General features: G+C 34.9%; 1 protein-coding gene across 2 annotated transcripts in view; it reads right to left on the bottom strand.

Moving 5' to 3' along the window:
- Positions 1-25,571, bottom strand: part of LOC120432606 (RNA-binding protein Musashi homolog Rbp6) — a 1,179,690-nt gene that overhangs the window by 126,757 nt on the left and 1,027,362 nt on the right. The window lies entirely within an intron of this gene.

The raw sequence follows: 25,571 nt of genomic DNA, 5'->3' as shown, positions 1-25,571 counted from the left end.
TTCAAATTTGCATTTTTTCTTGCACACTTCAGGTGGAATGACCCATATGACAAATAAGAATCCTAAACAACATCTAAATTTTTCGAACAATCATTTTTCATTTATTTTTTTTTTAATGTTCATTCATTCAGACAAGATGTTTTTGATTGAAAATCCGTGATTTCTCAGCTTGAAATTTGTTGAAACATTTAAAATTAGTTTTTTTTTTCGTTCTCATCTGTTTATTAGTAGTACTTGGACAAAGACAAAAAAAAAGGAATAGACCCACCGTAGACCCACCATCACGTATACCTATCGACTCAGAATCAAATTCTGAACAAATGTCTGTGCGGGTGTCTGGATGTGAGTCCGTGCACCGAAAAATATGCACACGATTATCTCCGGACTGGCTGGACCGATTTGGACCGTTTTGGTCTCATTCGATTCGTCTTGGGGTCCCACAAGACCCTAGTTAATATTATGAAGTTTAGAAAAGTACATCAAAAGTTATGCTAAAAAAAACGATTTGGCTAGAGTTTGAAATATTATAAAAAAGGTGGTTTTTGTAAGGAAACCCGTCATGCTATATATTGTTAGATAGGTATTTGAAAGACCTTTCCAACGCGTTCAAATGATTGAAGATCTGACAACTCCATCAAAAGTTATGAGCACTTAAGTGTTATTTATACACTTTTTTGAGGCCGGATCTCAAATATTTTGATGATAATGTTGTCCGGATCTATCATGCGACCCATCGTTGGATAGGTAATCAAAAGACCTTTCCAACAAGCCCAAAAGATTGAAGATCTGACAACCCTATCAAAAGTTATAAGTACTTTAGTGTTTTTAATAAACTTTTTTTGAGGCCGGATCTCAGATATTTTGATAAAATATGCAAGGAAGGCACCAACCATCTAAAGGTGGATTAAGTAACGTTTTTAAAGTAATATTAACTAAAAAAATTGTAAAAATGTGAACCTGATTAAAATTCACTAGAAAGTGATGAAATTTCATAAGTTTCTGGTGTAATATATTTTTTTTTAACACAAACTCTGTCACCATTCCCTGATGAATATTACCATCACTTTTTTGTGCAGTACTAGTAAAGGAATATTTACATTTATAAGGGAAACTGATCTGAATATTAACAATTGGCGTTCCTAAAAATTATGATAATATACCAGCGTTTAACAATTTATTTTTGAAGCCTGTCGAAATTGAAAATTACTCGCTTCTAAATTTTGAAATTACATTTAAGAATTGGGTTTTCATTTCTTAGCTGTGACCGCTATTTGTTAGGTAAACTTTGGGATCAGCAACATAGTGGTCGTGCCATACATTACAAATCTTAGGATTTTTTATGAGTTTTATTTTACACTTTCTGAATTTGCAAATCGAAGAAGCAATGGTGGAATTGAAATGACTATAAGTTTGTTTTTTTTTTGTATTGAATTTAACCTTCTTTGATTTTTCATTTTATGCTTCAATATTCATAAGAATCAAAATTCCCGAGAGTCTTGACCAAATTTCCCGGGAATCGAAAAGTTGAGAAATGGCCAATTTCCCAGATTTTTTGTACCGGGCTCGTCTCCCTCTAGTTACAATTCATGATTTTTAGGATTTTATCCTTGAGTAATACTCAAATTAAGCCAAATTTCAACTTTGCAATTGCAAAATCCCATTATTAATTTAATAAATCATGTTGAAATCATTCGTCATAAAGGAACAGAATTCTTTTTTTATCAACAAGTGTTAAAAGATTCCACGAATATTATTGGAGAACTTTCATAGCTGCAACTAGTTGGAAAATCATTGTCTAGTTTCAGTATATTTACAGAGTAGGGTGACAAGAAAAATTGAAAATAAAAAAAAAAAATCTAAAGAGATAATCCCTGGCTTGATTCTTTAGGAAAAATTAAGTAAGTGTGCCAATTTTGAGTAAAATCGGTTAAGGTTTAAGGGTCGCTTTTAATCGTAGAAATTTGTATAGGAAAAATCGCAAAAATGTGTAGGGAAGAACAAAAATTCTTAAATTCCACCAAAAGGAGGCGTTAAATATGTGTGAAATTCTTGAGTAAAATTTTATGACAAGCAACTTTGCCGAAGACCCGCAAAACGATCCGAGTAAACCCGGACGAGTTATAAGCGATTTAAAGAAGACCTTTTTGTATATAAAGGTTTTTTTTTCACCAACTATAACGATCTATAGTGACACTTAAACCTTAACTAATTTGGCTCAAAATTGACAAAGTTACTTATTTGTACCTAGAGAATCGAGCCCTGATGATGATTTGTTCATTGTTACCCTTCTACAGAGTCTTTGAAAATAAAATCCTCGAAATCATTCAAACAAGAAAAATTTTAAACTCTGAAGTTGACAAGATGATTAAATTGTTCAGAGCGTGACAGTTTCAACGATTTGGACGAACTAATTTCTGCAAGTTGCCTTTCTAGAGTAAAATTTCATCAACAGATGGGATAGGCTCACTCAAGCGAAACAAGTTGCTTCCTAGGAATAAAATGCACTGAAAATAACAAGTTTGTTGAGTTATTAAACGAGCTAGTTATTTCACTGAAGAATTGTTTCAGGATTATTTGTCAAGAAAATCAAAATTGAAACAATCTTCTTAGTTCAAGTATTCTCGAAAAAGATTTCAGTTTAGTTTGCCTTTCCCGAAAATTCTCAACAACCTCTTCTTAAAAAAGAAAACTCCAAACTTGCTTCGAAGCAAGAACTTTTAGCGCGAAAACAAAACAGGTTCCCATAAATCCGGTCACGATGAAAAGTGGCCCCCCAGTTTTCGTTCCCACTTGAACGGCTTTTCTTCCTCGTCCCGACAAAAGGAATTTAATATTCACAAAGTAACGAGCCAGCATAAATCGGTCCCCGATACCTGGAACTCGTCTCCGAATCGAACCCCTCGCCGAGCATCGCCAGACAAAGTGTCTCATTTCTTTTCATAATTACCAATAAATAATCCCCGAACAGAACGAGAAAGGGAAAAGATTTTCCCCTATTTCCATGTGGAGGGGGTGGCTTGTCAACCTGCGTTGCTTTTCGGGGAATTTCCCGAGATAATAAGCGGGGGCAGTCCTCATCAAAGAGTGGTCCACCACCGCCACAAATTAGTCGGAAATAAACAACCAACACGTGGCAATTTATTGGTTTCTTTTTATTAATTTCTGCACAAGCTGAATGGGGATGGTGGGGAAAACTTGGCCAATTGATGGGTTCTGCGCCAACCGAATGGGGAGGGGCTTCATGCAGAAATTCTTGGACTGAATGTTCGAGGGGGGACGGACGTATTATATCGTTTGCCATAACTTTTTCCCGTGCAGCCTTCAGCAGCTTCCAGCAGGTACAAATAACGGTGGAAGGGATAGGGTTGTCAAACAATTTTTTGGATTGAAATTGAGCTTTTAAAAAATATCTTTTAAATCTAAATTCAAATCAGGTTGTTACAAAACTCACTCCTTAAATCAAACAATTCACATTTGAACAGTTTGGAATAAAACGGCTCTTAATTATTGACATAGTCCACATAATCCACATGATCCAAATACAAAATCCACATTGTCCACATGGTCAACATAATCCAGTTACTGCACAGGGTTATCGTAATGTAACTTTATTCAACAAAATCAACAGTTATTATTCCACAGAATCCACAAACCACAATCCACAAAGTCCACATAATACAATATTTCCCCTGTTCTTTGTAAAAATGTGGCTAAGAACTAACAAGAGGTGGGTTATGTGGCTTTGTGGATTATGGTTTGTGAATTCTGTGGAATGAGAACTGTTGACCATGTTTAAACGAGCTTTATAAGTGGATCATGTTGACCATGTGGACTATGGAGATTTTGTAAGTGGATTTTGTGGTGGTTTGGAGTGGAGTAAATGTTGTGTTTTGTGGTTGCTTTAGGATAACACTGTGCAATAAGTGGATTATGTTGACCATGTGGACTATCTAGACTTTGCAAGTGGATTTTGTGGACGTTGTAGAGACTTTTGATTGTGAAGTGATAGTGATTGAGGAGTGAGTTTTAGAATCTATTTCTGAACTCAATTTCAATCAAAAATGTTCCTAAGAATTTATAGTTCAAAGAATTTATTCAGAATCATCTTTTTTAAAACCCTCAACATAAAAATACAAAAATGCCAAAAAATCCAACAAAATAACAAGATTTTTAGTAAACCCTACCTAATAATCGTCAAAAAGGTAAAGTATCGCGCAGGCAGCAGATTGCTCCACCTGGCAGATGAAAGACTTCGCCCAGTTTTTGGTTACTTTTCCCAAAATAAAGGCCTCAAAAAGAAAATGGTGTAGGAAAAATGAAAGTGATGAGTGAGGGTTTGGCGAAAAAGAAGAAAAAAAGAAGTATCGAAGTGGAGGAAATAAATATTAATCATTTAAATTGAGGCGTGTGACGACTCCATGTGCCAGAGTGGGGGTGGAAAAAGAAGAACAAAAAGGCAATAAATAATCAAATACTTGCAGGTTCTTTTTTCTTCCTCAAAAAGAATGAAAGTCTTGTGGAAAGGAAAGAACAAATGTGCAATAAAACGAGGCGTTAAATGGTGCAATTATAGCAGAAATCCACGAGCGCCACTTGTTGGAAAGAAAGAGGCAAGATTCAGCGAATATGAAAATTTGAATATTTGAAATTTTCCGTTAGCGATTTGTGCCATAAATTTGATTCATGGTGGCACACTGTAATTCATGACCCTGGCGGGCATGAAATTAAACCAGGCAAATTTTATTGTATCCTGAAAGGTAAATCTCGCGATTTCTGCGTTGAATTTGGGTGAAACAGGTTTAATCCAAAATTTAACATAAAATTTGGAAGAAATGTGGAATTTCCTTAACTTCATCTCAATTACGGACTTCAAATTTGATTGCATTGGGACAGTTTCTTGATATCTGAATAAAAATCAGGTAAGTGTTTATTTAATTATTGTTTTCAAGTGAAGCAGTTAGTGCATTACGAATACTTTAAACATAGCAGGTAAGTGATTATGGTGGTTTATAAAAGACAATGAGGTAAGTACGAATGTTCAGTCAAACCAGTGTTGATTCGATTCCAAAATTTCTGTCACTTGTCATCCCAAGCAGAAAAAGTTTCAGGAGTTCTACAACCCGAGCAGACGGTAATAACTTTGGAATAACAATTTTTGATATTTGAAAATACTAGGCCAATAACATTTTATGTTATGTATAACAAGTTTCGTTATTCGCCGTTATGATTTTTTTGTTATTGGATTGTTATTGTAATAACAGATTAATAACGTTTTTAGTTATTCTTCGAACAAATCTTTGTTATTATTTTTTGTTATTTTAACAACTAATCAGATCATCCCAATAACAGTTGGAGTTATTTTTCCATAACAAATAATGTTATTACAAAGTTGTTTTGGCTTTCAACCAATATCAGACCAATAACAAATTTTGTTATGATAACATAAACTGTTATTGAACACTTATGCAAAAATGGATTTTGCAAGAATATCCCATTACACTTTTTGTTATTTTAACAGTATTTGTTATTGAAATGGCATGAATTCTGTTATTACCGTCTGCCCGCGAAGAGCGCCTCAAGATAGCTACAGTCCAGCAGTTAGGACTGATGTAGGATAAATTGCACATCAAACCTTGTTCAATAGTTTGAAATAGTGAAAGGAAAGAACTGCTGAAACTTTTAACTACTTAGGATTTTATTCTGTCAATTATGTCAAAGAAAGCCAAATCCGAGCTTTCATGAATGATGCCCTTTCGTCACCACCAAACGGGGCGTCACGAGAAAAACTAATTTAAAAGTCGTTCTACACACATCAAAAGTGGACATAGTCCAGAAATTAACCCCCTTTAACGACGCACTCTGGGGGGAGCGGCAAAGGGACTCTTAAAAGCATTCTCAAACACTATCATCATCACAACAGTCTTTTACCACCCCGACTCCCAAGCCCCAAAAAGCATTTCGATGGGGGTCCTGGTAGGAAAACATTACTGACCATTAGAATTTGTTTTTCCTTTTTGGTCTGGCAGGGTTGCAAATAAAGTCTGCCCAAAAAAAAGGACAACTGCAGAAGAGCCAACTAGGCAGCAACACAAAACACGCAAAACGAAAAAGAAAAACAAAACAGAGTGGAAACAAGTACAACCCATTGCAGTTGGATGGACATGATCCGAGCCAAACACGTCGTCCTGACACAGTACGAACGGACAACCCCCCCAGAACCCAACCCAGCTCTAGAGAGAGAGGGACACTAGTCCACTGTATGTGGTTAAGTATCTGAAACGAAACGAAAATTGTATGTATTTATTTTCACTTCACTGAACGTCAACTACACACAGTTTCTGTGTGGACCAACAGAGCTTTGTCCTCCTCTTGCAGCTACTGCAAGCAACAGTGCAGTCCTCAGAACCAACTAAACTCAAGCCAACCGAGACACACATACAGCAAGTCTCGTTCGCTTTATAAACGGACCGAAAATAAAATTGGTACATCTCGTCATCACCGGTCGGTCGTCTTCTTCGGTCGGAGGAATGTGTCATTGTCGCCGGTTCAACTCCCAGGACGGAGGATGCCGCTCATCGAGCAGTCTAGTCAGGAATCTCCGGTTGCGAAGGGGGTTGGTGATCTTGCTTATCGCGGAAAAGGTGCGAGATTTCGTGAGAAAAGCTGGTTGTCAGTCAAAGTCTTGAAGACTTGGCTTCTTGAAGACTTGGCGTTTTCAACAACTTGGCATTTTCAAGACTTGGCGTTTTCAAGACTTGGCGTTTTCAATAACTTGGCGTTTTCAATAACTTGGGGTTTTCAAGATTTGGCGTTTTAACAACTTGGCGTTTTCAAGACTTGGCGTTTTCAACAACTTGGCGTTTCCAACAATTTGTCGCTTTCAACAACTTGACGTTTTCAAAAACTCGGCGTTTTCTACAACTCAGCATTTGCAACATTTTGGCGTTTTCAACAACTTGGCGATTTCAAGAACTTGGCGTTTCCAACAACTTGGCATTTGCAACAACTTGGTGAATTAAAAAACTTAGAGTTTTGCACAACTTGGCGTTTTCAAGACATGGCGTTTTCAACAACTTGGCGTTTTCAACAACTTGGCGTTTTCAACAACTTGGCGTTTTCAATAACTTGGCGTTTTCAACAACTTGGCGTTTTCAACAACTTGGCGTTTTTAATAACTTGGCGTTTTCAAGACTTGGCGTTTTCAACAACTTGGCGTTTTCAACAACTTGGCGTTTTCAAAAACTTGGCGTTTTGAACAACTTGGCGTTTTGAACAACTTGGCGTTTTCAACAACTTGGCGTTTTCAACAATTTGGCGTTTTCGACAACTTGGTGATTTAAACAACTTGGAGTTTTGCACAACTTGGCGTTTTCAACAACTTGGCGTTTTTACAATCTGGTGTTTTCAAGACTTGGCGTTTTAAACAACTTGGCGTTTTCAAGACTTGGGGTTTTCAACAACTTGGCGTTTTCAACAACTTGGCGTTTTCAACAACTTGGCGTTTTTAACAATCTGGTGTTTTCAAGACTTGGCGTTTTTGACAACTTGGCGTCTTCAAGACATGGCGTTTTCAACAACTTGGCGTTTTTAATAACTTGGCGTTTCCAACAACTTGGCGTTTGCAACAACTTGGCGTTTTCAAGACTTGGCGTTTTCAACAACTTGGCGTTGTCAACAAGTTGGCGTTTTCAAGAGTTGGCGTTTTCAACAACTTGGAGTTTTTTTTAGATATTTCAGTTCACACTCCTAACTGGCTCAATCAAACTATTTTTTTTTCTTCGTCTGGACAAAGTTTCGCACCAGCAAAAAAACGTCAGAGAATCCAAGAACAAACGAAGCCGAACAGCTGAAACTACTTTCAAACAGACAACCAACCAGCAACCGCCGCAAATCCCACCGCGGACCATTGTCATCGTCCTCGTGGTCCAGCGATGATCCATCCTCAACGGTCTTACAGTTCGAGGTCTACATGGTGTTTCGAGTGTGCAAACGAGCAATTCTAAAAAAACAGCGCAAAGTAGAAGCCCCGGAATCAGCATGAAACATTGTGATACTACCCTTAACTTGGCAGTTCTTTGCTTGGAGGACGAACAAAATCCATCAGAAGGACCAACCATGCCAAACCCATTTTCCCCCCGAGAACACACTGGAAAATTATACGCTTTACACTCGCTCTCGCTTTTTTTACGATAATGCACATTAAGACTCCATCGAAGGACCCCCCGGGCACCATGTTCGCCGTTTCTCGCCGGACCTTTTTAACATTGTTATATCCCACGGTCGATTATCAGCACTTGGACAGCACCAGCTCGGCGAGGACTCTTTATTATTTACAATTAGTTTTAATTTTATTTCGTCCGGGAGCTTTTCGCGGACGCGCTCTTTATGGCGGACCGTTCGCGGTTTTAGCGTCGCCCAGTCAGCGTCTCTCGCCGGAGGGACAGTAAAAAGTGGCTACTGGCGGACCGTTGCGTGGGGTGACTTTGGTTTGACCAAACTTGAATTCGTAGTGTTCAAGTTTTCTATGTCCTCAAAACTGCTTATGCTTGAACTCAAAGCAACTCCACCCTACAATGAAGCGCTGCTATCGCTGCAGCTGCAGACGCATTTCGCGCGAGGATTCTTTGCGCCAACTTTGCACAGCTCTCGCAAAGGTAACCTGGAAGTAATCCCGAAACGGTTATGGTGGTCATTACCGGATTTGTGCATGGTTTCGCGCTGGTCAAACGGGTGGGCTATTGCCGGGGAATTACCAGGGCGAATGAAAAGTGTTTTTGAAGAAATTCTGCTCAAGTAAGGCAACGTTAACAGGTTTGATTACAGTTACGGACTTCAAATTAAGATACTTGAGTGTTCATGGTACAGACTGTTCATGGTTCAGACTGTTCATGGTACAGACTGTTCATGGTTAGACTGTTAATGGTTAAGACTGTTCATGGTTCAAACTGTTCATGATTCAGCTGTTCATGGTTCAGACTGTTCATGGTACAGACTGTTCATGGTACAGACTGTTCATGGTACAGACTGTTCATGGTACAGAATGTTCATGGTTTAGACTGTTCATTGTTTCGACTGTTCATGGTTTCGACTGTTCATGATTCAAACTCTTCTTGGTTCAACCTGTTCATAGTTCAGACTGTTCATGGTACAGACTGTTCACGGTACAGACTGTTCATGGTTCAGACTGTTCATGGTTCAGACTGTTCATGGTTCAGACTGTTCATGGTTCAACCTGTTCATAGTTCAGACTGTTCATGGTACAGACTGTTCATGGTTCAGACCGTTCATGGTTCAGACTGTTCATGGTTCAAACTGTTCATGTAACATGGTTCAAAACGCTCATGGTGTTCTAGGTCAACCAGTAAAAACATTTCATCACCCATTTCATGATGGGTCCACCGATTGCCCTGTTGTATGCGGAATTTATCTTGTTTGAACAAACGTTGTCAAATTTCAACCAACCCCCAACAAAAAACAACAACCGAATTCAATCGAACAATGCTGGCTTCGTTTCCATTCAGTCTGGTTCAATTAACCCATCATCAAAATTTGCGAACGAGGGCGAACCTGATTCGATGGTCCAATTGATTCCCTGTTTTTTTTTTCGTTGCATTCGTCCAATTCATCACAACTGGCCCATCCTCGGAAATTGAGACCAGGGGGGTGTGGGGACGTCCTTCGATAAACAAATCTGCCCCGGATGTACGTGTGCGGCGCGCACGCGAAATCGTCACCGGGGACCCACGCGTCCAGAACAAACAAGGTTTAATTCAATACACAAACTGATCAACGGGTCGCGGGTCACGCGGGGTAAAATGGGTGGCAAATAACAACAACAAAAAATGTCACCCACGTCAGTCGCGTACAATTTATCGGAAATAATGTGGCGCAAATTGAATTTCAGAATTCGACAACATCATCGTCGTCGCAATCATCATCGTCAGCGAATAGTGTTGATCTGCAGGGCTGCGCAGCGCGCAGCCAATTAAGGACCAATTCAACTGAATCGCCGCGTAACGAAGGACGCCATTGCGTGTATGTGTGAGGAGGGGATGGTCACATCCGGGGCCCATTTTTGTGCCCAACCGGGCCAGCATTGCGAAAATAAGCGATTATGATAATTTACACTCGGAAAACGTTCGCCAGGAAGCGGTTCTGGACCATGGAACGTGAGTTCTTGTCGTACACAAATTATGAATTAGTGTGTGGAATGAGGGGAAGGGAAAAGGTTTGGGGTTGCATCACGGTGGACGTTCCTACCGTTGCGTTGGCCGATAAGGGAGATGCGATTTAATTCAATTTATAGATTTCCACGCGCCATGGCCGGAGTGGTTCGGGGTTTTCCCGGGAACCAACTGGCAACACTTCCAAATAGGATGATTCATTAATTTGATACCAGAAAAGAGATGTTTGTGAGGCTATTTTTTTTCAAGACATTGGAAACAATATTCAACACTTGAAAAAAAAAAATCATCTAAAAAGTGTAGAAAATGATCACAAATAATCACAAAATAACAAAAATATTGAAAAAAAAACTCATGCTTTCATCAAAACTTGGCTTAACAATTTCAAGCTTCGATAATTATCACAACATAACAAACCTCATTAAAAAAATCTAAATTTCAGATATGACTACAACATAACTAACCTCTTCTGAAAAGTTTAAGACTCTAAATATGATCATAACATCGGGACCATCCATAAACCACGTGGACCACCCCCCCCCCCCCCATCAAGTATCCACGTGGTTTATGAATCATTCCATCACAAACCTCTTCGAAAAAAAAATAATAATTTTTCATCAACCTCCTTCATAGAACCTTACCTCAATCTTGAGAAATGATCACACCATAAATAAGCCTGCTTTTTCATAAACAAGATAGTTGCGAGTTCATCATTTGAATATATGATCACAACAAAACTAACCCATTCACAAAAAAAACTTAAAATATGATCAAAAATGTAACTGATCGTAACTCAAAACTTTTCGAAAAGTGTTGAGCTTTAAAAATTAACAAACCAAATCTAACCTGAACAGAAAATTATTAAGCTTCCAATATATATACAAACCTCTGGTTAAAAGTATTAAATTCCAGAAAAGTTCACAAGCTTCAATAATGACCACAACATAACCAACCTCTATGAAAATAATTGATTTCAACATATCATCATTTCAAGCTTCAAAAATAATCACCTCACAGATCACTTCAAAAAAGTTTAAAAATTTATAAAAAGTGTAACAACATTTCTAAGCCCAATACAATATTATGAAACTTCAAATATGATCAAAGAGTCACAAACATCTGGGTAAAAGTATTTAATTTAATTTATGGTCAAAGCATAATAACCCTCTAAGAAAAATTCTCAATGTTCAAAAATTATCACAACATAACATACCTCCATGAAAAAAATTAATTTCAGCATATCAAAAATTGAAGCTACTTCACAACATATCTAACCTTTATAAAAAAAAATCAATTTCAGATATGATCATAACATCACAAAGTTCTCGTTTAAAAATATGGAATTTGATTTATGATTACAACATAATAATCCTCTCAGCAAAATAAAACTCAAACTTAGAAAATGGCCACATCATTTCCAAACTCCGAAAAAAATATTTATTTTTAATATGAACTTCTTCTCGATTTTAAGAATTGTATTAATTGGCCCAACAAACCTAAACCCTTAACAAAATAAAACCAAATTCTCAATTTATGATCAAAACGCAACAATCTACTTATCACATTTTCAAACATCAATAATGACCGTATCACAAACCTCTTAACAAAAGTCTTAAGGTAAAAAAATGATCACATTATAACTTACCGCTTTTAAAACTATTAAAATATTAAAATATCTTTACGTAACTAAAATAACCTTGAAATAATTATCAATTTACTTTAATTTTATTTAAAAAAAAAACAGGTTTCAAAATTTATCACAACATTTTAATTACCGTAAAACGGGGTGACTTTGATAGCCGGGGTGACTTTGATAGGTTTGTTATTTTTCCTCAAAATGAAGAGTACAATTAAAATACGTACGTTATTGTTTAGAATCATACTAACTGTGGTAGAGAAGTGTTCAATGTACCTCAAATAGAACTTTTTATAAAATTTAAAAAAAATATAAAAGTTAATTAACTATAGTTAAGAAAAAGTGGAAGATAGTCATTATTTTAAACTTCTCAAAGTGTCATGATTTTCTCAATGAACATGGTTTTGAATCGGAAAACGGAATTTATTTTCGGATTCTTTGGGCAATTTTTCACTAGGAGAAGGGTAAACAAGTTTTTAAATAATAAATAATATGTGTTTTTGAAAAATAATTAAAAAAAATCTCCAAATTTATAAACAATTTCATTTGAACACATTTCATGTAAAATTTGAAAACTTTTGATTTGTGCTTCGAATTTAGTATAAAATACAATATAAATCAATAATTTTATAAACAAAACCAGTTTTAACAAATTTCACGCCAAATTTCGTCTTTTTAACAATTTTACCTAAAATTTATATGTATTTTGTTAAAAAGTTTATAAACTTAGTGAACTAAATATAAACATTGATTTTTTTTTGTTCTTAAAAACTATATCAGCTACTTTAGTGATGGTACATTAAACGTAAAAACAAACAAAAGTTTGAACATCTTAAATATAATTTTAACAAGAATAACTATGACTATCAAAGTCACCCCGGAATTTAAACTAAGAATTTTTAACGTAACTATTTTCCTAAACACTATTGAAAAAAACTTTTTTTTCCAAAATAGTACATGGACTTTGTGTGGCCCACCCCAGTACATGTTTTAAAAATAATAATCTTGAGAAAAACCTTACCTGTTGGAAAATATTCCAAAAACAAATTGAAATCCTATCAAAATCACCCCGGTTTACGGTACCTTTAAAAGGGGTCCTGAACATCACAAACATTTTCGAAGTATCCTGAATTTTTAATATTATTACAACTCATAAAACTTCCTTGAGTAATAATTTTGAATTTAATTACAACATAACATCCCTCTTTAAAAAAAATCAAGTTTAAAAATTTATCGCAACATTGTCAGCCTCTTTAAAAATACATATTTTAAATATAATCACGAAAAAAAATTAGTTTAAAAAAAAATCTTTGAAAATATTTCAAGCTTCAAATTTCAAAAATTCTACTTGAATGATCATAACACAACCCACCTCTGTAAAAATTTGATTACAACATATCTGACCTCTAAAGAAAATACTTAATTTAAAATGAGATCAAAACATCACAAAATGCTACGAAGTATCCTGAATTTTAAATATTATTACAACTCAAAAAACCTCTTTGAAAAATAATTATTAGTTCATAATAAATAAAAAATAAACATTTCAAATATCATCACAACATACGTAAACTGTATAGAAAATTATTTAACTTCACAACATCACAAACTTCTACAAAAAAATCCTGATTTTAAAATTGGATTACTACTAAAATAAACTTTAATTATAAAAAATATGATTGAACATATTTCCGATTCACAAATTCTTCCAGAATTACCAAACACAACCAACTTAAAAAAAAATCAAATATGATACAACATATCTTACCTCTATAGATAATTTAACTTCAAGTGTGATCACAACATCATATTTTTTGCGGAAAATCCTGAATTTCAAGCATGAAATTTATAAAAAAAAATTGCGAAAAAAGTGTCATAAAAAATTCAACACTTTTAAGTTAATTATAAGAAAATTGGCTTCAAAACTGATCACAACATAACCAAGCTTAATAAAAAGAATCAAGTTAGATAACAACATGCCTAACCTCTATAGAAAATTATTTATTTTCAAATGTGATGACAACATCACAAACTTTTACGGAAAATATTTAAGTTTAAACACGATTAATCTCAATTAAAATATCTTGAAAATAATTAATAAATTTAACTTTAATAGATACTCAAGTGAGATTAAAAAATATCTAACCTCTTCACAAATGTGATCAAAACATCACATTTTTTTGCGGGAAATCTTGAACAACCTTAATAAAAAAATTCAAGTGAGATTACAACATAACTAACCTCTGTAGAAATTTATTTCACCTTAAACACAACATCACAAACTTCTACGGAAAATATTGAGGTTTAAATAAGATTAGTCTCAAACAAAATATCTTGAAAGTATTTAAAATTAAATTTTTGCTATTATGCAACGACAAACTTCAACAGGATAAAAATGAAATAGACATTTTGGCCTTCAAACCAGACCAAACTCCAACTTTCCCCCACGATGGTCATCACAGTCGCTCGACCGTAACTAATGCAAACTAGTTGGTTTTGGAGGACTAAAAACACCTCACCCACATTCCGAAACCCAAAATGAAATTGAAACTCCCTCCGGCGAGTTTTGCACCTTCGCTCCCCTCACCCAAAATTTTCAACCCCCCTGGAAAAGTTTCGTTGAAAAGCGTAAATAACCTCCCCTGCTCGACCGCTTTGGGGGGAGTCGCATGACTCGGAGTTGTCGGTCGGAAAGTAAACTTTTGGGGTGCCAACTTTTCCCGAGTGGGGACACTGCCCACACCGCAATAGGAATAATATATTAATTCCTAAATTAGAGATTTTATTTAGATTACACTATCATTATTACATTAAACGATGACCGGGCAAAGTGGTCTGCAATGTTCTGTGTGTGTGGGGGGATTGCTGTGAAGTAGAGTTTCGAAATTACTTCATTTTGGGGTGGCTAATGGGTTTCGTTTTGAGGGTGCAAACTACCCCTTTTCGACAGGGTAGTTACGGTTCGTTGCAAGATTTGACCGCAGAGATTGCCAGGTATTTTGGCCGGAATCGAACTTTGCTGAACGTAAATCGTTTAGCTCGATAGTATCGATGCGACTGCAAATGAGGTAATCAGCATTGCTCAAATTTTTTTTTTTGAACTAGTTTAGAACAACAAACGAGCTTTTAGAACTCACTGAAAGGACAAGACAACCTTCCGGTCAACGATCAAGTACTTTGGAGACAATCAACCGAGCCAAAATTCGCTCTGTCAACTCAGTCAATCCTGCTCTGTCAACCTTTTTCGAAAGAGCTTCACCAGTTTACCGAAAACCTGTCAACAAGACTCAACCTCCTCAGGACTGCTAACCACTTTTCAATCAACCAAAGTCCGGGCCGGCCAAAGCCCATCAAATGCCACCTCGCACACACCCACACCGATCTTAATCAAATTCTGTCCGCAAACGATTTTTGAGTCTGCACCGTTGACCTGCAGCGAGACCGGAATGTAAATTGATGCTGTTTTATGCCGGTGCACGACGAAAGTGTCCTTATCGCCCGGGCAAGAAGCGCTCTCGGTCTACGCACAAGGCTCGTCTCAGACTGGTTTGGCACGGAAGAAGAAGCAGCTGCAGCTGCCGAAGAGCAGTCCCGTAAATGAGGTACAAATTGATTGATAGACGGATTGATGGATCGGATGGATTGGAAGGATAGATGAATTCCTGCGAAGCTCTGAGACAGGACGGATGGGTTCTCTCTCTGATTGCGAGACCTGGGAGCGTCTGGGACGGGGGGTGTCCCACAGGACTCCCCAGAAACAGCACACAAAAGTGGTTTTGGGAGGCCATCTAGTGAGCGGTAGCGCAAGCTCGCAAAAGCGCCCGAAGGTATGCACAACGTTTGGAGTGTCTTCGCAGCAGGGTTGCCAGAACTACTTTTTGGGGTAGATTTGTGATTTTTTTTTTCTTGAAAGATGCCTAAAAACTTTAAGAATTAATTTAAGAAAATCCGAATATCTTGAACATTACCTGGCAACCCTAAATGGAACAACCTCCACCGTACACAGAAAAAAAATGATGGTAATATTCATCAGGAAATGGTGACAGATTTTGTGGCAAAAAAAAATGATTAATTTTACCCCAGAAAATGATGAATTTTCATCAGTTTTTGATGAATATTCATCAGGTTCACATTTTTACACATTTTTATGTAATATTACTCAAAAATAGAGTTAATATTCAACCTACCAAATTTTCAACATTCCAAAATTCAACTTTTTTTTTCTGTGTAGCGAAAGGCCTCAAGAAGTGCTCTAACTTGCTCGTTTACTGACCCTGGGGAATTCCTCCTCTCCATGATGAAGTTTGAACGATTGCGATTGTCTCCACACTGCTAGCTGAGGAAAGGCCAAAGCTAAAGGATGCGGTGAGCAAAACATAATTTAACAATACCGACACATCGATTTCCAGGAATCTACCTGGCCGGGCTGCCAGCCGAACTCACACGGAGAGATATATGGGATTTTCACAAATGTACGGATCACTGTCACACACTGACTAACTCCCGCCTCTCCCCAACCCTTCTACCTCTTCCCGGAAAAGTGTGCAGAAATTCAAATAAACAATCTACAACTCCTAGCTGGAAAAGGTAGCAGAAGAAGCAATAGAGCGCTCGAAACCCCGGGAATGGGTAGTAAATTGAAAGGAAAATCTTCGGGGATTTTCATCTTCATTAGAGGCACCTTTCATTGTGCCATTGTGACAAATGCACCCCCACCCCTCCGGGTTCCGTGTTCCATTTTAGATTGAGTGGCAAATCGAGAAAAGGAGGCCCCTCGTCTCTTTGTGTGAGTCGTGCCCAGATGCATCGAGCGAGCTTCTGGGGGAGACAGGTGGCGCAGACTTTTTCCCCGGGTGGAATAATTTTCTTTTTGTGGATTAGGATTAGAAAAGCAGGAGGGGGAGGCAGGATTCTGATTTGAAATTCTTGGATGGGTCGTGTCGACTTAACGATGTCGTTGGTTTGTGGTTTTAACTGCTGTGGGCTGGTTTATTGGCATCTCGATGGCTGATCTCGGGCGGGGAATTGGACACGTGTGGATATTGTTATTTTTCTAGTTTCAGGCTAATCCTTGGATAGACGTTTTCGGTTCTGCTTTAGGTTATTTGAGTCACAACGATACATATAGTTTTTTTTTATTGGACAGCAATTGAACCATTCTAATCGGTGGGTTTTGGGAAAATTTATGTAAGCTTCATATCATAATAAAATTTGTTTTTGTTTTGGGCACACAAAGTAAGATTAAAATGAAATAAATCTATTTGAATGTGGGTTCAGAAAAAATCAACCAGCTTGTTTGTGTCTGAAACACATTTTTTATCTGCTCATAGTGTAAAACTAACACAATATCTAAAAGCTGCACAAGCACAATCGAATTTGTTACTTTTCTTTAGAGAGAATGTTATGAGTTATTCAAAAAAAAAAAAGATGATTATAAATCATTTTTGTTTAGTCTGATTAATTATCATAAACACAAATATCAGATCACTGCAAACATTTATCAAATTTTAATGATTTTTTTGTTTCAAATAGGCAATTACACTTTTTATTCAATGTTATTTTTTCTCTGATCAAGGGCAAGGAGTTGGTAAGGTCTTGAAAAATTTCAAGCAAAAGATTCAAAATTTCTACACAAAAATGAATAAAACATTCTTCGTTCTTTGAACAGTTGTAATTAATATTTTAATAAACTTAATGAATTTAAAAAAAAAAAATCATATGCCGCACGGTTTATATCTTGCCTGATCCATGGTCTTTAAAATGCAAATTGATAAAAAGCCTTAAATTACTTTTTTTGATAAAACATGTAAAAATATACTTCAAACAACAAATATTTCAAGCAAAAAAAAAAGTAAATGGACTGTGTAATTTGCAAACAAATAGTCTGTCCTGCTCACGTCAAAGGATGTTTACATTAGGAGTGAGCAGGATACACTCTTTGTCACATACTCATATTGGGCTTTTTACAATGTTTTGCTTGATTCAATAGTTAACAGTCGAGTGAAAAAAAATTTCTTCCTGTTTTTTTTTTATTTTTTGGAAAAAAGGTTTTCCTAAAAAAAAGGCAGCAAAATTGGGAAATATTGAATTTCATGTTGAAAAAAAAACTTTTTTTCTCATTAAAAATGAATTTGAATAGAAACAAGGATTGTAACCTTTTTATTATTTTTTTACCTAACCTCGAATGTATATAAATTTTATTAAAAGTTAAAGAACTGAGTCAAACAAAATATAAGTTTTAAATTTGTCCAATAAAAAATTAGATGAAACCGTAAGAATGATCAATTTGACATGATTTGTGACCCAGTCCAGCATATGATTTAAAAATATAGATCATGAGAAAAGTCAAACTTGTGAAAAATATTTGGAAACATATTTAATTCCTATCAATGTTACCTCCAGTTAAATGCACCTTATTTTTTTCATGCATTTTTAATTTAAATAAAGGCTTTTTAATCTATCTACTATCTTTATTTTAATGTATCACACCTCGCAAAAATAATTTATTTTTTTTAGCAGTAAAAAACATTTTTTATGGAAAGGTTTTTTTTACAAATTTTTGGCAGTAGGATAACTGTTATATTGTGTAAAACATTGTTTGACACTTTTTGCTTAAATTTAATTAAAATTAAGCTTGCAATTTGTTAACAAGTTTTCTTACAATTTTTTGCCCATCTTTCACAACCTCGACAAAAGCTGAGGGACAAGAACCTTCAATCAAATATTTCCTTTGGAAAAAGGAAATGCAGGAAAAAACATAAAAACAAGAATTTTTTATAATATATTGAAAGCTTTCCTAATATATTTTTCATAACTTCTATTTATCCCAAAGTAGTGTTTTAAAAAATTGATTTTATCATTTTCTTGGAAACTAGGACTGTTATCATTTTTTGATTGCTGCCCTTATTTATTAAAAAAAATTGAACCTTGTAAAATTTTAAGACATCCATTATGTTACCGGATTTTTTAGTTAAAATCGGGCAAATTTTTCCGAGAGCAAGATGAACAATAGCAACTTGTTTACTTTAATCCGGTTAAATTAGACCACAATTAATCAAATATTTCAGTTCATCGAGAGTTTTTGATTGAATGAAGGTAGAAGTTAAATACAGGTTTGATGATATTTGGCCATCTTTTAACTGCAATTGTTATCATTTCTTTAGATTATTGTGATGATTTTGCCTTAACATTGTTATCAAATTGCCAATTGCCCACTCGATATTCCTCAGAAGCATGTATTAAAATTTCAAAAAAAGTTTTTTTTTTCTGGATTTCTGGTTATCAAATATAAGTATTTTAATAAGTTAGATTTTGGTATCGTTTCTTCTTCTCTCCCTTAATTTTTTTACTGGGGGGTAAAAGTAAAAAAAAATTTTTTTTGTAGAAACATCCTTTAGTTAAATAGAACAAACCTTAGATAAGTAATAATGATTGATTTCAATTTTTTTCGCTAAATTGAAGTTGAAATTACAAAATTAATGAGAAATTTGAATTAACTTCTTTGAAGCAATCACAAAAGCAGATTTATTGTGAGCTTTGCTGGAAAATTTAAACCAAGATTTTGCTTTTTCATCTGGTTTGGGTTTCAGTTAATTATAAAATTTTCCAAAAGATATGTTCATAGATATGTTTTGAAAGGACAGAATTTGTTTGAATATTGCATTCTTGAAAAGATATTTGAAGGAAAAAAAAACTGTACTTTAAATGCAACATGTTAAACCATGATTCTATTTTGGTTTCAATGTAAGTTCCATGCAATTTGATTTTATTTATCGTATTATAGTTTTTAATAAATGAATTACAATGTTTTTTTCTGTGTAGCTTATCAAAAACCAATGTTGTTAAATATTATAAAAATACTTCGAAAATCTTCTCGCTTAACATCGGTGAATTGATATTAAAAAACAATTAAAGCCGAAGATCTGGCAACACTGGCATAGAATGTCACCGAATTGAATGAAACGACAGTTAGGCCATTTTTAAAATTGAAAAATTGTATTAATCTGATTGATTTTTTTAAGTTTTCAAGCTGTATTTCCATTTTTTTCCCATTTGGAAGCTAGATGAATTAATCAAACTTCCGCTACACCTATTCAAGCTTCAGCCCAAATCACAAACAAAAAAAAAACGCCCGACCAAAATCTGAAAGCATAACAAAGTATCGACAGTGTGTGTGTGTTGTTCGCTTCAGGGCGGCATTTGCAACGATTTGCAAAAAAATAAACGCAATAAAAAAAACCTCGCGAAAAACCCGTGAAATGATTGAAGTAAAATAAATAAATAAAAATGAATTTATTGAAAAGCTCTGCCAGCAGCACCACCCCCTCCCCCGCCCAAACGCCCACATTCCAACGAACTCAAATCGTCACTCGTTTTCGCGTCCCGGGCCAAAAGTATGCTGTACCATGTCGGTAGAGTTATGCACGACTTTGTGATCGAGTGTGTGTGTGTGTGTAACAGTATTTGTGTGCACATCCCTCAAAAATGCATGATTCATCGACCAAACAAAATGCCAGCTTTTCGAGGCTAGGCTGGTTTGAGTTGAGGTGGCTTCAGGTGGGTACACGAAATTTTAAATGCATTTTCAATCGATATCCTTATCCAAGCAAAACTGGGCTGTAGCACCACCGTTGCTGCATATGGTTTTGCGCTGCACGAAAGTGCTTCAAAGTTGTGCAAATTGGGGTGGCGTTGCACAATGGCGTTGAGGTGGAACAGTTTTTGGCGCGTGAATTTGTGCAACTTTTTTACGATTTTGTTTAAGGAGTGCGATTTGAAAGCTATGCGCTGAAGTGGGTTTGCGAATTTTAGAAACTGTTTCGCGAAACTGATTTCGCTACAAAGTTTGGTTAATTGGTTTAGTTGGAATCGATCAAAAATTAGTTTTTGTTTCAAAATGGTTAACGCACGGGTCACTAGCAAAACCGCAAACATATTAGTTTAGCGCGCGGTCATAAATTAATTTTCCACCTCAACAGCTTCGACGTCGCAGGTCAATAGATCGCGGAGCGAGTTTTAGCTACTGACTAACCTGTGATGAAGTGACAAATGGGATTATAATCACCGTCGGGTTGACCGGGACTGACCACTGTTTCCCCCCTTTGGGGAACGAGGGGGTTTCAACGCGAACTTGTTTGCATCAATTCGATCAAATTAAAAATTTGTCATTAATTAATAAAGCCATATTTATCGGGTTGGCTTGGCGTCACAGAGTGACACTTTTCAGAACACCTGGTCCGTGTTTGCTACCGTTATGAATTCATTTGATAATTATCATTTAATTGAATTGCGAAGCTGTGAAATCAAATGTGGTTGATACACGCTGAACTGAGTCCATTTTGCGATTGTTCCAGAAATTCAGTGAAATATCACAGAACTCAACTCGAAATAGATTCTGAAAACTTTATCTCCCAACCCCAGAAGCGCTTGAAATTGTCCAGCGAAAAAAGTTATAATTGAAAAACTGCCACAAAGTGGAATCCACCAGGACACAAAAAAAATAGCTACAATGCAACTTTGTCCATCCCTCGAAAAAGTCGATCAAAAAATCCCGGGAGAAATAAAAAGCCAACAGTGGCAAAAATTAATCGCACAACGGACCGGTGTGTCCTTCCAATCAATAAATTGCAGCTCTCGAAAATAATACGTTATTGTGGTGGCCGGCCACTCCACGTCACACCCTTGAACCATTAATCTCCGGGACAAAAGTCACAAATCCTTCGGCAAAAAATGGACAATCGCGACTAAAGTTACTTTCCCGAGACGAGCTGAGAGAGCTCCTGCAATCTATCAAGAAAATTGTTTTTCATTTCAGCTTTTTCCCTACACACAGTAAAAAAATGTTTTAATTTGGGAGGGGTAAATTGAAAGATGAATTACCTCTTTTATGATGTAATATTACATAAATTTAGACTGAAAAAGTGGAGTTACACGAAAAAGATGTAAATTTACAATTTTTTAGAGGTAAAATCACACATTTTCTCACATAAATTCTTTTTACTTACAATATATTAAATATTTCATCCACAAAGACTTTTTTTAATGAATTCAATTGAAAATCGTGAAATTAACCATTTGAAGAATTGTTAGCAAAACATACATTAACATTAAATTGATACAATATTTGTGAATGCAGTGAATACTTAAATGATGTTAACAAAAATCAGTCAAAGTAAAAACTTATGCTCGAAATCATCAAGACATCACAAGTTTAAATTAAAATTTAACAAAAAAAACACATTTTCATCCAAATATTGTTAAAATTTACTGATCAAGTTAATTGTGAAAAGATTTTGAAAGATTTCACAGATTTTTTTTTTCAATTGAATAATTATATTTTTAGAAATCAATTAAAAGTTAACTCTCATGTAAAAGAAACATTTTGTGTGAAACAGTCATCTTTTCCTGAATGAAAAATTGAATTAAATTAAATCATTCACCGAAAAAGCCAAAAATAAGAATATGGAATGAAAAATTCAATCCCATTACAGTAAAGTAAAATATTTAGAAAAAAGATTACTATTTGACTACTATTTGGTTAGAAAAGAAATTAAAAAATCAAGCTTGATTTATTCATGATTTAAGGAATAGTTTGTAATCTTTAATGTAACTTTTTTAGAACATTTGAGATTTTTTCTGAGTCCTTTTTAATTTTCACAATATTTGAATATTTGGGTGGATATTTTCCGTGGAAGTTGAAAAAATGCTACTTTTTTGTTTTTTGTTTTGACTTGAATAAAATTTTAAAGATTTCGTTTCAGATTAAATAGTTTTTGCCTATTGGTTTTTAATTTAGTGTTTAAAAAGTCAGATGAAAGCCAAAAAAAATACTTTGACTTTACTGTCGCAGAAAATTCAAGTTATTTTAATCATTTTGGCTGGACAAAATTATTTAATTATTGCTTTGATATTAAATGCAATAAAATGTAAAAAGATAAGTAAGAAGCAAATCAGCGATTTTTTAAGCTGTATTAGTAGGGTGTAATATCAAAATCGATTTTCCAGCACAGCAACTTTTCAGTTCCTTTTGGGGTCCTAAACAACAAAAGGAACTGAAAAGTTGCTGTGCTCGCAAAATTTGGACAACTTTATTTTTTTCCATACAACCATATTACACCCTACTGTATTAGTCGAAAATTAAAAAAAAAGCAAAACTGACAATACGCATGCCCTACATTTCGTTTCAAAATATATGTAGAGCCCATCCATGGATGTGCGACAAAAGGTCGAAAGACATAAGGTCGAATTGACAAAAGGTCAAATGCCAAAAGATCGAAAGACATAAGGTCGAATGGACAAAAGGTCAAAAGTGGATAAAAGGTCGAAAGGACAAAAGGTCGAAAGCGGACAAAAGGTCGAATGTGAAAAAAAAAATACAATAATTTTAATTACAAAATTCAAAAAAAAACTTTTTTTGAGTTTATACTTGGTTTATTCATCCATGTAGTAATGTTCTTTTTTTTTTAAACAAACAGAATAACTTCCAGACCATTTTTTGAGAAGATTTTTTATTCTTTAAAACATGAGCAGTTCTTCCAAAAAAAGTTTGACTTATAAAATATTTTTTATGTTTTTATTTTATTTTTAAAAACAACCTCTCTTTTTTGTCGTAATATTTTTACGAGTTTGTTCATTCTTTTGAACAAAAGCAAAAACAAAAAAATTCGCAGTTCTCTGAAAAAAAATTTGACATCTGAAATATTTTGGAAGCTTATTTTCATTTTTAAAAACAATCTTTCTTTGACTGTCAAAATGTTTTTTCAATTCTTTTAAATTATGATTTTTTCAATTCTTTCAATCATGAGCAGTTCTTTGAAAAAAATTCGAAATATAAAATATTTTGGAAGTTTATTTTCATTTTTAAAAACAACCTATTCTTGATTGGAAAAGGTCGACTTTTATAATATTTTTGTTGTTTCAAATATGAGCAGTTGTTCAAAAAAAAAATCGACTTCTAAAATATTTTGTAAGTTTTTATTTTATTTATAAAAAAAATGGAATATTTTAGAGACTTTTATATTCTTTAAAATTTAAATAGTTTAGAAAAATGAATTTTTCTTCTTATATATTGTTGCAAGTTTTAATCTCTTTAATCTATCTTTCATAGTCACAATAGATCCTAAGAAACATATTACTTCAAACACATAGCTGTATATATAAAAAAAATCGATCGTATTTATTTATATTTTTAAAGACAAGCCCTCTCCAACATCCCCCCCTAAATTTTTAAGAATATAGAAGTGAAATTAAAGAAAAAAAAACGTTCAAATTACCTTTCCACACTTTCTTTTAAATATTTTTGTATTTAGGCTCACATCAAATGTTTTGTTTTGTAGAATTTTGTTTTTATTCGACCTTTTGTCATACATTCGATTTTTTAAGTTTATTGACAAATAAAATATAATGAAGCATAAAAAGTAGTTTCTGTAATTTTAACTTCAGATTTTCAGAGTTATTTTTTCCAGTTTTCACGTCTCGCGAAAATTTCGTTAACCCTCTACAACCTAACCCCACCTTTAGACGGGCTTCGATCTAAAAAATCGCCAAAAATTAATTTTCCAACCGATTTTTGATCTTTAAAAAGCATTGGAAAGAAGAACTCTTTTATGTGACTTTGCCAATGTTTTTAAAAATGTCATTTTTTTAGGGGTCAACTTTTGCTGTGTTTTTTACTAACATTTCCTATATTTTCAGTAAAAAGAAGTATGCGGTAATTTTTGTAGTGTCCCAGACGATAGCAGAAAATGTGAAAAACACGCAAAAAATTAAAAAAGTGACTGTAAAAACGTGAAAAAATAAGACAGACAAAATGTAATTATATTAGGTGGTAGAATAGGCCAAATACTACCAAAAACAAACATAAACTAGACAAGATAAATGCAAACTAAAATACTAAAAATAAAACAAGAAAAACATAAAACAAGAGAAGTAAAGTTTTTTTGTAGAACAAAGGTTGCTCAAAATGACCTCCTAAACACGGGAAAAATAAATATTTTCGAAAAAAAATGTGGGCAGTAGAGGGTTAAATTTGGTGTTTTAAAACGAAGGTTTCCGTGAATTTTGTAATTTTTAGGCGTGACAAATCGCTAATCCTAAATATTAGCATGATTTTTCTACTGTGTAGGGATTCTGAAATGGGACAAGATCAATTTCAGCGCGTCAAGCTTCTCAAATTAAAGTTTGCCATCGGAAAACTAAATTGAAACTGAATTAAATAAAGTGGTCGGAAAGATAAAAGTTATTGGATCAAGCAAGCCAAACCGGTGTGGACCAAACCATGAAGCTGGGCTCTGAGAGCCGGGGACAGCAGTGGATTGTGCGGTTTTGGTCGGAACGGCCAAAAGGGAACGAAAGGAATTAAATAAATCCCCCTCTCGTTTCGAAAGTCGTTCTCGGACGAAACTGGGTACAAATGGCTTTGTGAATTTTCTCCGGGACAGCAAAACTGGAGACGGTGGTGGTGGAAGGTCGGAAAATCAGTCCGGACAATTGCGGAGAGATTGTCGTTTGGTCCGGCGAACCGGGACAGGTGGACTGGACAAAGCTGTTGAGTTGGAGTTGTGGGGATGGTGCAGATCACACTAATTAGTAGCTTTTCAGCTGTCTCGGGTTTTGTTGCAGTTGCTCACACGGGTGAGCTGTTTTTGAGAAAGGACACAATGTGGCAGGGAGTTGATTGGATAATGGTGGTGACATTTATCGTGCCATTGTATTGTTTTTGACGAGATTAAACCTTTTGTATTAGTTTTTCG

The sequence above is a fragment of the Culex pipiens genome, chromosome 3, assembly GCF_016801865.2.
Source record: "Culex pipiens pallens isolate TS chromosome 3, TS_CPP_V2, whole genome shotgun sequence".
Taxonomy (NCBI): Eukaryota; Metazoa; Arthropoda; class Insecta; order Diptera; family Culicidae; genus Culex; species Culex pipiens.
The sequence above is the reverse complement of the archived record's forward strand: the minus strand, read 5'-3'. Positions and strand labels throughout refer to the sequence as shown.